The sequence below is a fragment of the Callithrix jacchus genome, chromosome 10 (genome assembly GCF_049354715.1).
Source record: "Callithrix jacchus isolate 240 chromosome 10, calJac240_pri, whole genome shotgun sequence".
Lineage (NCBI taxonomy): Eukaryota > Metazoa > Chordata > Mammalia > Primates > Cebidae > Callithrix > Callithrix jacchus.
Window position 1 is genome coordinate 67,385,292 of NC_133511.1, and position 13,564 is coordinate 67,398,855.

At 39.8% G+C, this 13,564-nt stretch overlaps 1 protein-coding gene across 9 annotated transcripts in view; it reads left to right on the top strand.

Annotated features, from left to right (window-relative positions):
* Positions 1 to 13,564, top strand: part of FAM168A (family with sequence similarity 168 member A) — a 186,203-nt gene that overhangs the window by 9,328 nt on the left and 163,311 nt on the right. For 4 of the 9 annotated variants that reach the window (XM_078340263.1, XM_017977806.4, XM_078340268.1 and 1 more), the window contains one exon: positions 9,289 to 9,392. The exons of the other annotated variants lie outside the window; for them this stretch is intronic. The gene's annotated coding sequence lies outside the window, so the exon portion shown is untranslated. The remainder of the gene's footprint in view (positions 1 to 9,288; positions 9,393 to 13,564) is intronic. 9 annotated transcript variants of the gene reach the window in all.

Here is a 13,564-nt window from a genome sequence, read left to right on the forward strand (position 1 = left end):
TGTGGACCTTCTTTTTGAGACCTGATTTCACACTGGAGTACAGTGATCCATTCATGACTCACTTTGGCCTGAACTTCCTGGGCTCATGTGATCATGTAATCCTGCCGCCTCAACCTCCCAAGTAGCTGAGACTACAGGTGCAGGCCACGATGTCCTGCTAATTTTTTTTTTTTTTTTTTTTGAGCTGAGAGTTTTGCTCTTGTTGCCCAGGCTGGAGTGAAATGGCACAATCTCAGCTCACTGCAACCTCTGCCTCCTGGGTTCAAGTGATTCTCTTGCCTCAGCCTCCTGAGTAGCTGGGATTACAGGCATGCACCACCACACCCGGCTAATTTTTTGGTATTTTTGGTAGAGACAAGGTTTCTCCACATTGGTCAGGCTGGTCTCCAACTCCCAATATCAGGTGATCTGCCTACCTCGACCTCCCAAAGTGCTGGCATTACAGGCATGAGCCACTGAGCCTGGCCAGTTTTTGTATTTTTTGTAGAGACAGGATTTCACTATGTTGTCCAGGCTGGTCTCCAACTCCTGGGCTCAAGTGATCTCCCCGCCTCAGCCTCCCAAAGTGCTGGAATTACAGATGTGGGCCACCGCACCTGGCCATGTGCAGATCTTCTGAATTGTATAATGTTTAAGAAACCACATTTGTTAATATCACCACTGATCTCATCAGACAAGTCTTTTCTAATTTTCACTTGAAAGCTCAAATTTTATCATTGGCAACCAGTACTGACAGTTGTTTTCCTTGAAGTGACAGTCTCACATTGTTCATTTTCAAAAAATTGTCTGTCAAACATCCAAGTCTGAATAATCATAATTTTTCTGCCAGTCATTTTTTCAAGTAAAAATGGTGTTTATGAAAAAAAGCATCGAGTACAGCTTGCAACTCAATTGCACAAGTGCTTTAGTGCTTTGAGACAATTTTTGTACCCTAATATGCAGCAGAAATGCTTTATATGAGGCTGGGTGTAGTGGCTCACCTCTGTAATCCCAGCACTTTAGGAGGCTGAGGCAAGTGGATCACCTGAGGTCAGGAGTTTGAGACCAGCCTGGCTAATATGGTGAAACCCTGTCTCTACTAAAAATGCAAAAATTAGCTGGGCGTGGTGGCACACACCTGTAATCCCAGCTACTTGGGAGGCTGAGGCAGGAGAATAACTTGAACTTGGGGAGGCAGAGATTGCAATGAGCTGAGATCACATGACTGCCCTCCAGCCTGGGTGACAGAGTTAGACTCCATTTCCAAAAAAAAAAAAAAAAAGAAATGCTTTATGTATACATTCCATTTTTCTATTTCTTCATACAGAATATGAAAAAGATGTATAATTAAAGATTAAGATTTAGTAAAATTAATACTTTTATTTTTTTTGAGATTGAATTTCATTGTGTTGCCCAGGCTGGTCTTGAACTCCTGGCATCAAGTGCTCTGTCTGCCTCAGCCTCTTTAGTAGCTGGACTATAGCTCTGCACCACTGTGCCTGGCTAAAATTAACAATTTTTTACGACTTCATCAAGAACATTCTCTTTTTTTTTTTTTTTTTTTTTTTTTTTTGAGACTGAGTCTCACATTGTTGCCCTGGCTGGAGTGCAATGGTGTGATCTTGGCTCACTGCAACCTCCGCCTCCTGGGTTCAAGTGATTCTCCTGCCTCAGCCTCCCGAGTAGCTGGGCTTACAGGTGCCCAAAATCATGACTGGCTAATTTTTGTATTTTCAATAGAAATGGGGTTTTGCCATGTTGGCCAGGCTGGTCTTGAACTCTTTACCTCAGGTGGTCCACCCATCTCAGCTTCCCTAAGTGCTGGGATTACAGGGCATGAGCCATCATGTCTGGCAAGAACATTCTTTAATGAAACTTAAACTAGGTTTTTTTTTTGTTTGTTTTATTTTGTTTTTTAACATGTCCATGAAGAATGCAATGCTGTTACAGTTTGGTGTCCCTGCCTTGATTCAGTATTGGATGATATATTTTTATTTATTGATATAATTATGTTTCTAGGCTTTGCTTATTTTTTATTGGAATAACTGATTTTTGTCAAACCTTTACTAAAAATACTGTTTTGAAAGCCAATGTGAATGCAGTTTTTTCTTTCCCTTAGTAGAATAGAAAAACCTTCAGAGTTGAACAGTTTCACAACTTCGTCAGGATGTTAGAAAATTCATTGGGCTTGGTGCTTACTTTTCTCCACTTTATGGTTAAGGAAAGGTGTGAAGTGACTTTTAGAGAACTATCCATAGCTATGAATAAGAGTGGTTTTTTTAGGTATATTAGGTCACCCTGCCCTTAGCCTGGAACATTTACAGTAGAAAAAGACAAAAGTATAGATGAAGCCATAGGCAAATAATCTTGTATAGTGACTTTGGTTTTTCACTGTGATTGGACAGAGGAGAATGGAGAAAGAGGTAGTCTAGACAAGTCATAGCGCTAAACATTGTTTTATCTTCCAGTTAACACCCCTATATAGCCTGGAACCCTTGTTCTGGGGGTGGGGAGTTAACATTCGTTAATGTGTACTGACATTGTGCTAGGCCCTGTTATCTTACTTAAACCTGACAATTTTTCTATGTGTATGAGGCCATATTTTTCAGTTTTAGACATTTAAAAATATGATGATGATGATTTTTTATTTTTTGAGATGGGGTCTTGCTGTGTTGCCCAGGCTGGTCTTGAGCTCCTGGCCTTAAGTGATCACCCTGCCTCAGCCTTTTGTATGGCTGGGACTACAGATATATGTCACTGCACCCTCTGTGATCACCATACTTATTTTATGTGTAAGAAAACAGAGGCTCAGAGATGTTGAGCCTGTGCAGGCCCATCAGCAGATAAGTAACTAGGGTGGGATTTATCCCCAGACTTTTCTGCCTCCAAAACCTACGCGTGCTTTTTCCTGTGTGCCATGCTGCCTTTTAGAGACAGTGTCACACTAATTATTTGTATATCCCTGATACTTGGAACCTAGCAGGGGCTTAGTACATTTTTGTGGAGTGATTGAGCCAGTGCTAAGTGAGTGAACCAGTTTTCACAGAGGAGGATGTAACTCACCCACTCGGAGCTTAAGTGTATGTTGGTACTGTAAAGTATAGAGTAATGCAGTGGTTTTGGTTTTGTACACTAGGCTCTGGTCACCATTTGTTGCTATGGGGAAGGGGTCAATCTCTTTTTTTTTTTTTTTGAGAGAGTCTCGCTCTGTTGCCCAGGCTGGAGTGCAGTGGCATGATCTTGGCTCACTGCAGCCTCTGCCTTCCAGGTACTAGTGATTCTCCTGCCTCAGCCTCCTGAGTAGCTGGGATTACAGGTGCATGCCACCGTGCTCAGCTAATTTTTGTATTTTTAGTAGAGACAGGGTTTCACCATGTTGGCAAGATGGTCTTGAACTCCTGACCTCATGATTTGCCTGCCTCGGCTTCCCAAAATGCTGGGATTATAGGCGTGAGCCACCACACCTGGCCAGAGTCAGTCTTCTTCATGATAAATGTAAAACTGTTTAATAATTTGGACATTTAGTAGTCTAAGAAATTTAATGGGATGAATTTTCCCTGGATTGTTAATGATCTTTTTAGAAATACATACTGCATCTACTTTGTTCTGGCTTATTCTGTTAAGCTGTGAAACCTTGGGTGTGTTACTGCATTTTTCTGTGTTTTGTTTTTGTAATCTTTAAAAGGGTAGGATAGTAATAATAGTACATAATTCCTATGTAGTTGTGCAGATTGAATGAGATAATTCTTACAGAGAACTTATAGTGCTTGGCATGTATTAATTACTCAATAAATGGTAACTGTTATTAATGTTATCTTTCTAGAGTAGAAGTATTGAATTTATTGTGACTTTCAGTATATGAAGAAGGAATAATGTCTTGTCTTTTTTTTCCCCCCGCAAAGTCGGAGTCTTGCTATGTCGTTCAGGCTAGAGTGCAGTGGTATATCTTGGCTCACTGTAACCTCTGCCTGGATTACAGGTGCATGCCACCTTGCCCAGCTATTTTGTATTTTAGTAGAGATGGGGTTTCACCATGGTGGCCAGGCTGGTTTCAAACTCCTGACTTCATAATCCGCCTGCCTTGGCTCCCAAAGTGTTGGGATTACAGGTGTGAGCCCAGCTTGTTTTGTCTTTTAAAGCAGCTTTATTAGAGAAATAAAGCACTGAATTTATTGGTTTTTGTATTTTGGGACTTATTTTCTAGTTGTAGCTTACTTGGTCTCGTCTTGTCAAGAAAGATCAAACTTTGGCTATTTGCCTGGCTTTCTCGGTGAACCAATGGAGGTATGGTATGACTTTGATTCTCCATCATTCTTTTGATGGAGTCTTTTTAGGTTGCCCAGGCTGATCTTGAACTTCTGGCCTCAAGCAGTCCTCTGCCTTGGTCTCCCAAAGTGCTCGGACTCTATCATCTTTTTAAAATTCATGGTTTCTGATTGAAACAGATTGTATTGTTCTGGAGAGATCACTGAGGTTTTATAGTTCTTTCTCAATTAAAAAATATCAGTGGGCCAGGTATGGTGGCTCACACCTGTGATCCCAGCACTTAGGAAGCCAAGGTGGAAGGCTCACTTGAGCCTAGGAGTTCGAGACCAGCCTGGGCAACATAGGGACACTCCATCTCTACCAAAAATAATAAATAAATAAATAAATTAGTTGGGAGTGATGGCACTGCCTGTGGTCCCAGCTACTTGAGAGCCTGAAGTGGGAGGATTGCTTTGGCCCAGGAGGTCGAGGCTGCAGGGAGCACCGATCACGCCACTGCACTCTATCCTGGGTGACAGAGAGAGACCATGTCTCAAAAAAAAAACTTGGTGAATTTAGAAAACATTTCTTTAAAAATTTTTTTCTAACTAGATCAATCATCCCTGAGGAGGTACAGTATTTCTCCATAATACCCTGTCCCAGAAGCAAAGGAGTGTTTTAAAAAATATTTTTCTGTGTTTATTTACATTTTGATCAGGCTGTAGAATTATGAAGGGAAAAACCTACACCGTTTAAAATGAGCATGTCTGAGCCTTTCCTTCAATCAGGTGTTATTGTAGGGACACTGTCTGCTAGATAGGAGTTAGTATGAAACTCTTGACTTAAAACCTTTGAGATGAGACCCATGTTTCCTACTATGGTATCTGAGGTAGTTCAGGATCCTCTCCCTAATTTCCTCACCATTGTCATTCATTGTTTGTCTTTCCTCCTGGCTTATACATTTTACCTCCAGTACTCCTGAATTTTGCATTGTACTGTGCCTGGAGTTCTTCAGATGTGCAATGTGTCTTTTCTCACTGTCTTTGCACCTGTTGTTCTCTTGGCCTAGATGTCTCTTTATTACTCTTAATTGGTCTACTCTGACTTAGCCTTCAAGACTCATCCTAGGAGATAACCTTTTCCAGGAGGTTTTCCATGATTTCCTAGGTTGGGATGGGGTACCCCATCTCTGGGTTACTCTGATTGTGGTTATCCGTTTATTATTTGTTGGTCTCTTCCACTTGTAGTGGACAGGAGTTGCATCTGATCATCCTTTTATTCTCAGAGCCCATCTTGGGACCTTGGACAGAGTAGGCATCAGTAAGGACATGTCAAGTGAATTCATCATTTCACACTGGCCTATTAACAGCTGTAATTTCCCAGCCAGTCAGTTACTCCATGTTGCTCTGGGCTGAGTTTTAATAGAGTATCTTCTGTCATGGTTGTTGTCCCTTACTCCCTGCTCCTTGTGTTGTCTCTACTTCAGCCCACTCTCATGAAGCTTTCCTCCTCTCCTTGCCTATAGCTGGGTCAGTGGAGCTGTGTACACAGTAGACCCAATGAGACTCAGAAGTAACTTGATTTATGACAGATCCCTGGAATCTCACTTGGAATGAATGAAGATCACATTAGTAAATGGATAAGCTGGGACCTTATGATTGCTTTTCTGATCCTTAGTTTAGAGTTCTTTTTTCTGCTTCCAAGTTTCCTTTGTATTAACCTTTGATCAATTTTAATTTATAGATAATCTAAAACGAATGGTATGAAACCAGATTGTATCAAATGCTTGTGCATTTGATTTTTACAACTGAAATATAAGACTTAATTGTTTGATGGTGGAAAGATTGAGACTTTAAGCAATGTGGGTTTTTAATGACTGCTCTGTTAAGCCCGTAGTAGTTTCTGGCAGGCAATTTTAATTATGACTCCCCAAAATATTTTGCTGATTAGAGTCTTAGTAGCAAGCAAAAAAATCACTTATGCATATATGTATTCTTTTAGTCAACATGGATATCAACCTCTATGTTAGGTTGGTTTTGATGATACACGGAGATGAGTAAGGTGTAGTTGCTGTCTTAAAGGAGCTCCCAGGTACAACAGAGATAAGGTATAAGCAAGTAAGTTACAGTTCAATGTGTTATAGATGTTATACAGTAAGTAGCAGAGAGGGTGTCTTCAAACCTTGTTATAGGGAAGAGTTCTTGGAGAAAGAGTAACCTGAGCTTATTTCTGAAAGAAGACTAGCTTTTATGTGTGGACAATTCTGGTCACAGAGTCAGAAGAACTGAATTTGAACCCCAGCTCAGCCACTTACTAGGTGTCTGACATGGACAGGTTGTTTAAGCATTCTGTGAATCTAAGTTTTTTCCCATGTAAAGTGGGGACAGTTATATCTGTATCCATCTTTGAAATTTAATACATGTGAAAGAAACTCATAAATGTGGTACACAAGTATTCTGTTTTTAGCTCATAAATGTGATATACAAGTATTATATTCCTTTTTGTTTCCAAACCAAACTGTATCCAGCTTTATTAAAGATACTTTCCATAAATAGTCATGGTATTTTAGGCAGGACATGGGCAGACAATCCTTAACAGAGTACAACAACTTTCAAACTCCCTTCTTCAATGGACTACCAAAAATCAGAAAGCCACTATAAAACCCAGTGAAGTCTTCATCTGATGCTCTGAACAGGGAAAGTTTAGAGTGAGGGTTGACATTTCACATTTAGCTTGTTGTTTAACAACTTTTCACGAGCCGACCCTGACTTTCAGGAAGTGAAGTGAAAGTGGCAGAATTTATCTGAAGATCCACAATCTAGAAATGGAACCACTGCTCTTTTGACTGATGCCATCTCAGTGGCATCACTGGAAGTCCGGATCGCCTGAAACACTATTAACCAATGATTGGGGGTTAGGTCCCAACAGATGTCTGGACTTAAGGGAGTTAAGTCTATGCCGAAAGACAGAAAGGAAGATGAGGACATAAAACCAATTTTGTTTTTCCATACCACAAGGTTTTTGTGCCTAAGGTGGCCGTGTGTGTCAAAGTCAGGGAATCCCTCCTACTGGGAGCCAAGAGGAAGTCCCTCAAAACTGGAAGGGAAAGGTGCTTTCCCCACATTGATCCAGCTTCGGAGACATTCTGTTAGTGACATATACCCCTTCCCCCCAAAACAACAATGAAGTGTTCTGTGTGCTAACAAAATAGCTTTAAAAAAGAGGTAAAATGAAATTCTGCATTTTTATAAAACTTGATTAAAAATAGTATTTCAAATTGCACAATCAGCAGAAGTACAGAGTTATCAAAAATGCACTTGGCATCTCCAGCACCTTCTCTTGGCATCTCTAGCACCTTCAGCTTTCTGTGCCTGGTGGGTTTTGGCATCTCCATTTTCTGCAGGGTTAGGTTATTTCCCTCCTTGCCAGCCTCAGCTTTCCCCTTTTTCTCTTTGGATATCTGTCGCCCAAGCTGGAGTGCAGTGATGCAGTCTTGGCTCACTGCAACCTTTGCTTCCCAGGCTCAAGCAATTCTCCTGGCTCAGCCTCCTGAGTAGCCGGAATTACAGGCACATGCCTCCATGCCTGGCTAATTTTTTTATATCCCGAGTAGCTGGAATTACAGGCTCATACTGCCATGTCCAGTTAATTTTTTTTGTATTTTTAGTAGAGACAGGGTTTCACTATATTGGCTAGGTGGGTCTTGAACTCCTGACCTCATGATTTGCCTACCTTGGCCTCCCAAAGTCCTGGGATTACAGGCGTGAGCTACCACACCCAGCCCCTCTCTCCCTTCTTTGCAGGGGCCTTTTAAGGCTCAGGCTCTAGCTTTGGAGGAGGAGGTTTAGCAGACAACCTCATGGATCTTCTTTGTGGTTCATCCTTAACCTCGGTTTTATCTCCTTTAGCATCCCCTTCAGCCTCTCTCTTGGTCCTGGTGACGGTGACACTGACGGTGGTGGGATGTAGGCGCTGGGCATGGGATGCAGTCGAGCACAGGCTTTGGTTGGTCTGGGGGTCGTTCTCACTTCTTCTGGTTTTCATTTTTTATTTGTTAATTGACAGTTATATTTTGACAGAGTGTAGCATCAATTTTCTTACCCAAACCAGAAATAAGTGAGGAAAATATTGAGTATATTAGAGTGTAGATATCATTTATGAAGTGCTAACAATGTAAACATGTATCAGGGCAAAGATTTTAAAGTTCAGATCCATGAAACTTTGATTCTGTGCTATTATGCAAGATACTGCTTAAGGTACCTAATGAATGGTATCTGAAAAATTATTGAGTTTTCTTCTTAGTGGCTTGGATAGCAACAAGCTGAATTAGAAAGAGCCTCATTTCCTGTCAGAAGACTTCTGCTAGCATCCAAGTGATTTAGCTTATATCTGTGCCACCATTGAAGGTTATTTAACATTTTAGAATTTCATTTTGTTCATCAGTAAAAGAGAAAAATAATAGTTACTTTGTAGACTGTGAATTAGGAATAATCTGGATAAATTGCTTAGCACTAGCTTTCATCAGTTAAAAGTTTAATTTATGGAATATTAAACAAATTTCCATTTAATTACACTTTATTTCGTTAGAGAAACTTGCTCTAAAGAATGGGGGGCAGGGATTCTGTCATTTATGCTTTACTGACATTGATAATATTTTACCTCCTTCTTTCAGTTATTCCTCAATAATTTTGCAAGGTAAATTTAAATCCCAGCTGTTGCAGTCACTTGCTATGTGACCTTCAAAGTTACTTAATCTTTCTATAACTTATTTTCTCCATCTATTAGATGGAGACATAATGGTATTTATATTATAGAGTTGGTAGGAAGTAACTAAAGTGCTTAGTTCAGTGTTTGGCACATAGTTTGATTTTAGTAAATGGTAGTATATGAACTGAATGTATCCCATCAAAATTCATATGTTGAAACCCTAATCCTCAGTGTGATGTTTGGGGATGGGGTTTTTGGGAAGTAATAAGGTCATTAGGATGGAGCTCTTATAAGTGCCCTTATAAGAAGAGACACTAGAGAGCTTACTTCCTCTCTCTCTGCTTTCCACTATTTGAGGATACATTGAGAAGAGGGCCATCTGCAAATCGGGAAGCTGTCACCAGATACCAGATCTGCTAGTACCTTGATCTTGGACTTCGCAGCCTGCGGACCTGTGAAAAGTAAATGTTTGTGGTATTCTTTTACATACACAGCAGCCTGAACTGACTAAGATGGATAGCATTGTTATGATCCCTTTCATTTTATAAATGAGAAGGTGAATACAGATTTAGAAACCTGATTAGATTCATAGTAAGAGTCAAGGATGGGATTCAATCCAGGTTTGTGTGATGCGAAGACTTTACTATTTATTCTTTTACCAGGCTACATTTTGTAATTAACATTTCATTTGTATGGAAACATATTCTGAAATGCTGTAGAGTTCTTGGAAATAATTTGTTATTCTTGGGTATTTAAAACTTTCAGTGATGTTTTACTAATAATTTACATAAACTTGAAATTACATTGGTTAGAGAAAGAGCTCTTTGGCCTGGCCTTCCTGTGATCAGTTTTAGGGCAGATATTCTGGGGTGGTAGTCAGTGGTTAGTAAAAAGAAAATTGTGTGTGCGTGTGTGAATTTTCTCCTGAACAGCTTTATTGAAGTAAAATTGACATACAATAAGTGATAGAAATTTAATATACAGTTTGCTTAGTTTTAACATACATATACACCTGTGAAACCATCACCATAAAGCAGGTGGTGAACATATCCATCACCTCCCAAAAGTTTCTTGGTGCCCCTTTGAAATCTTGCCCTCCATGTTCTTCCCGTTTCCCCCTTTCAAGCAACCACCTATTGGCTTTTCTGTCACTATAGATTAAACAATGGTCAGATCAGTCAGGATTTAGTCAGTTCACCTCTCAGCTGTAGTTTACTCATCTGTGAAACAGGGATTCTACCATCTTCCCAAAGGAGCATCGGAGAAGATTAGAAACAATATGTGTAAAGAGCCTAGCATAGTGTCTGATGTATAATAGGCCCTCAATCCCTTGAATCCAATATTACCAGTAAGCTTTCACTTGGTGGTCTAGAATACATTTGGGAGTTCAGAGTGCCAAAATGCATTTCTGTCACTTAGAGCTCCTGTTTTCCACTGAATGGGCCTCCAGTGTTTTTTGAAACAGGAAACTTTACATTTAGGCAGCTTAAGGCCCTAAGGGACTGTCTGTTGTTCCTGCCTTCCCTCCCTCATGCCCAGTGTTCCACATGCTATTAATTATGAACAGATGTTCTTCAAAAATAAGAAAAGATCTCCAAAGCAGATTTTTGAGTTCTTTATGCCTGTGTTTAAGTCTGGCATTGTGATCAAGTTGCATAAAAAATGAGTTTGTAGTCAGAGTTGTGAGTTTTAGTTTCTGTTCTGTCTTGGGCAAATCATAAAATCTTTCTGAACCTCAGTTTTCTCAGTATAAAGTGGTGGTGGTGGAGTCATACCTCAGAAGTTTGTTGAGAAGATCAAAGGAGAATTCCAAAAGTGAATTGTGTGATGATGATATAATTCTTCTGCATCCTCCCATGACTTCTTCAGAGTGTTAGAACTTTGTAAAAGGATGAGGTAGCATTTAAATATGATACCTTACACATTTTTCATATAAGTATTTTAAATTAGGCTCTACTAATAGAATAAAATGGCAAAAACCTGAGGTTAAAAGTGCTTCCATTTTAAAGTCAGAGAAACTTTAATTCGGATCTTAGTTAAGTAGCTATGTGAACAGGGATAAATTATTTAATTTTTGTGTGCCTTAAATTCTCACCTGTCAGTAAGGCATATCTGTTCTACCTCAGAAAGTTGTTGGGAAGATTAGAAATAATATGTGTTCAGTAGTTGGCATATAGCAGATGCCCAGTGATGCTCTAGCTTCATTCCTTCCATTTTCAAAATTGGTAGATTTGTGGATTCATTGAACGATTACTGAAGGGATTACTTTTGCCTTCTCTGTTCCATGATGCAGTTCAGCACAGGTTAGCTGTTAGGTAGTGTCTCAAGTTTCCCATTCAGTTCTGTAAATGTCCTTTGAGGTTTGTGATGCTAGCAGTTATCGCAAAGGATTTTTTTTTAATAGTGGGAGGAACCTATACTATGTTTTTGTACTTTGTTGTTAATTCTCATTACTCTGTCTAGCTAGAGATACTTTGTATTGTGAGAGCCAGGGAAACCAGGGGCCATTTTCTTGTCTCTTCTGTCTGTGTTTATTTGGGTTGGAGGATTGTCTAAAGGTTCCCTAGTGAATAAAGTAGTTTTGCTGAGTTCAGATTCTTCCCTCCCGGGTGAGCCCAGGATCGAACTACTGGATGAGAAAAGAAATAGAAAAATGTGGAGAAAACTGGTGAGTTCTGCTTGTAAAGTTGTCAGGATCTTTGAGTTGGGGGGCATGCAGAGAACAGTTGATTCCTCATTTCCCTCTTCCCTTCCAGAGCCTGTATACTCCAACACAAAGGGAGCTTTAAGATGGAGGTCTGCAATGTAATTTCCTAGAAATTACTGCTTCTGGTAACGGCTCATTCAGTTTTCACCTCTTTGCTGCAGTAGATAAAACAATGGGGACAATAAAGCCATTTATCTGATGGCTGTAGCCTCAATGGGATGTTTGTTTTAATAATGGTATAATTTGCAGGGTTCATAAATTGTGATTTTATTCTCATGGAAATAACTGCCCGGTGGTATTTGGATTCTCAGGTCTCCTGTTGTGGATAATTTCACTAACATTCTGTCTGACAATTCCCTTTATTCTACACTTCATTTTAGATTGTTCATGCTGCTTGGGTAATTAGCCCAGAGCAGAGCCAGTTTTTTTAGTTTGGGGCTGGCAGGTGGTTACTAGGTAACTAGAAGATCTTCTGAACCGGGAAGAAACTCTGCTTAGGGATTCAAGGCAAATACCCAGGTTTGTTTTGATTATCTGATATTAAAAGAATTATCTAATACAAAAATATTTAAAAATTGAAAATTGATTCATCTGAATATTTATTTTCCATGATACCAAACAGTTCATTATATTTGGAATATCCTTTATTTGAGTTTTAAATTTTCATGTACATGTTTTGGCTGGGAATATCCACAGAGAGCAGAGGCTGATAATAGCTACACATGCTGGACATTGCCATAGGTGTTTTACTTACATTATTTCTAAATCTTTGTTTTTTGTTTTTTTTGTGTGTGTTTTTGAAACACAGTTTCACTCTTGTCGCCCAGGCTGGAGTGCAGTGGAACGATCTTGGCTCACTGCAACTTCTGTCTCCTGGGTTGAAGCGATTCCCCTGCCTCAGCCTCCCAGCCAGCTGGGATTACAGGTTTCCACCACCATGCCCTGCTAATTTTTGTGTTTTAATAGAGATGGGGTTTCACCACGTTGGTCAGGTTATTCTCGAACTCCTGACCTCAGGTGATCCATTCGCCTCGGCTTCCCAAATTGCTGGGATTACAGGCATGAGCCACCGTATCTGGACATTTCTAAATCTTAATGAAAACTCGGATAGGTAGGTATTGTTTCCATTTTACTAGTGTAAAAAGTTAGACAAGTTTAGTAACTAAATTTAGGGACTCAGCTAATTAGTGGCAGACTGTTTACCTGATTCAAAGCTTATTCTAGATTTTAAATTATAGGATGAGACATTCTGAAGATACATTCAAGTTTCTATTAAACTGTTACATATTACAGCTGTTGGCTCAAAAATATATTATACATGAATTAGTACCTATCATCAGATGTATATATCTGATTGTTCTTCCTGTCATTTGATCTTATTTTACAGCAGTAACATGCATGGAGTATTTTGATCATCTCACCAAAATTAAAGGACTTCTAGGCATAATCCTGTTTTAAGAATTCTTTAAAGGGCTGCAGAACGTGGCGTAGTCACTGGAAATAGCCTCAGACTTGGGTTTCAAAATCTTGGCTTTCCATTTATTGGGTTATACGTCTTAACCATCATTGGATACCTTTACTCTTGGATGAGCCTTGTTTTGCTCATCTACATAATAGGGATATGATACACACTTTACAGGGATGTTAGGGTTAATGTATGTGGTAGGGTCTAATATATGCCTGTAACATGGTAGGGGTTCAGTAATATGTTGATTTCTTTTCTTGACTAATTCTACTACTAGTAGAGTATCGGGATAATTTGGTGCTTTCATCATTGGCCTTAGGAATTATTAAAAGACGGCCAACTTCAGCCAGACGTGATAGCTCACACCTGTAATTCCAGCATTTTGGGAGGCTGAGATGGGTGGGTCACCTGAGGTCAGGAGTTTGAGACCAGCCTGGCCAAAATGGTGAAACCCTGTCTTT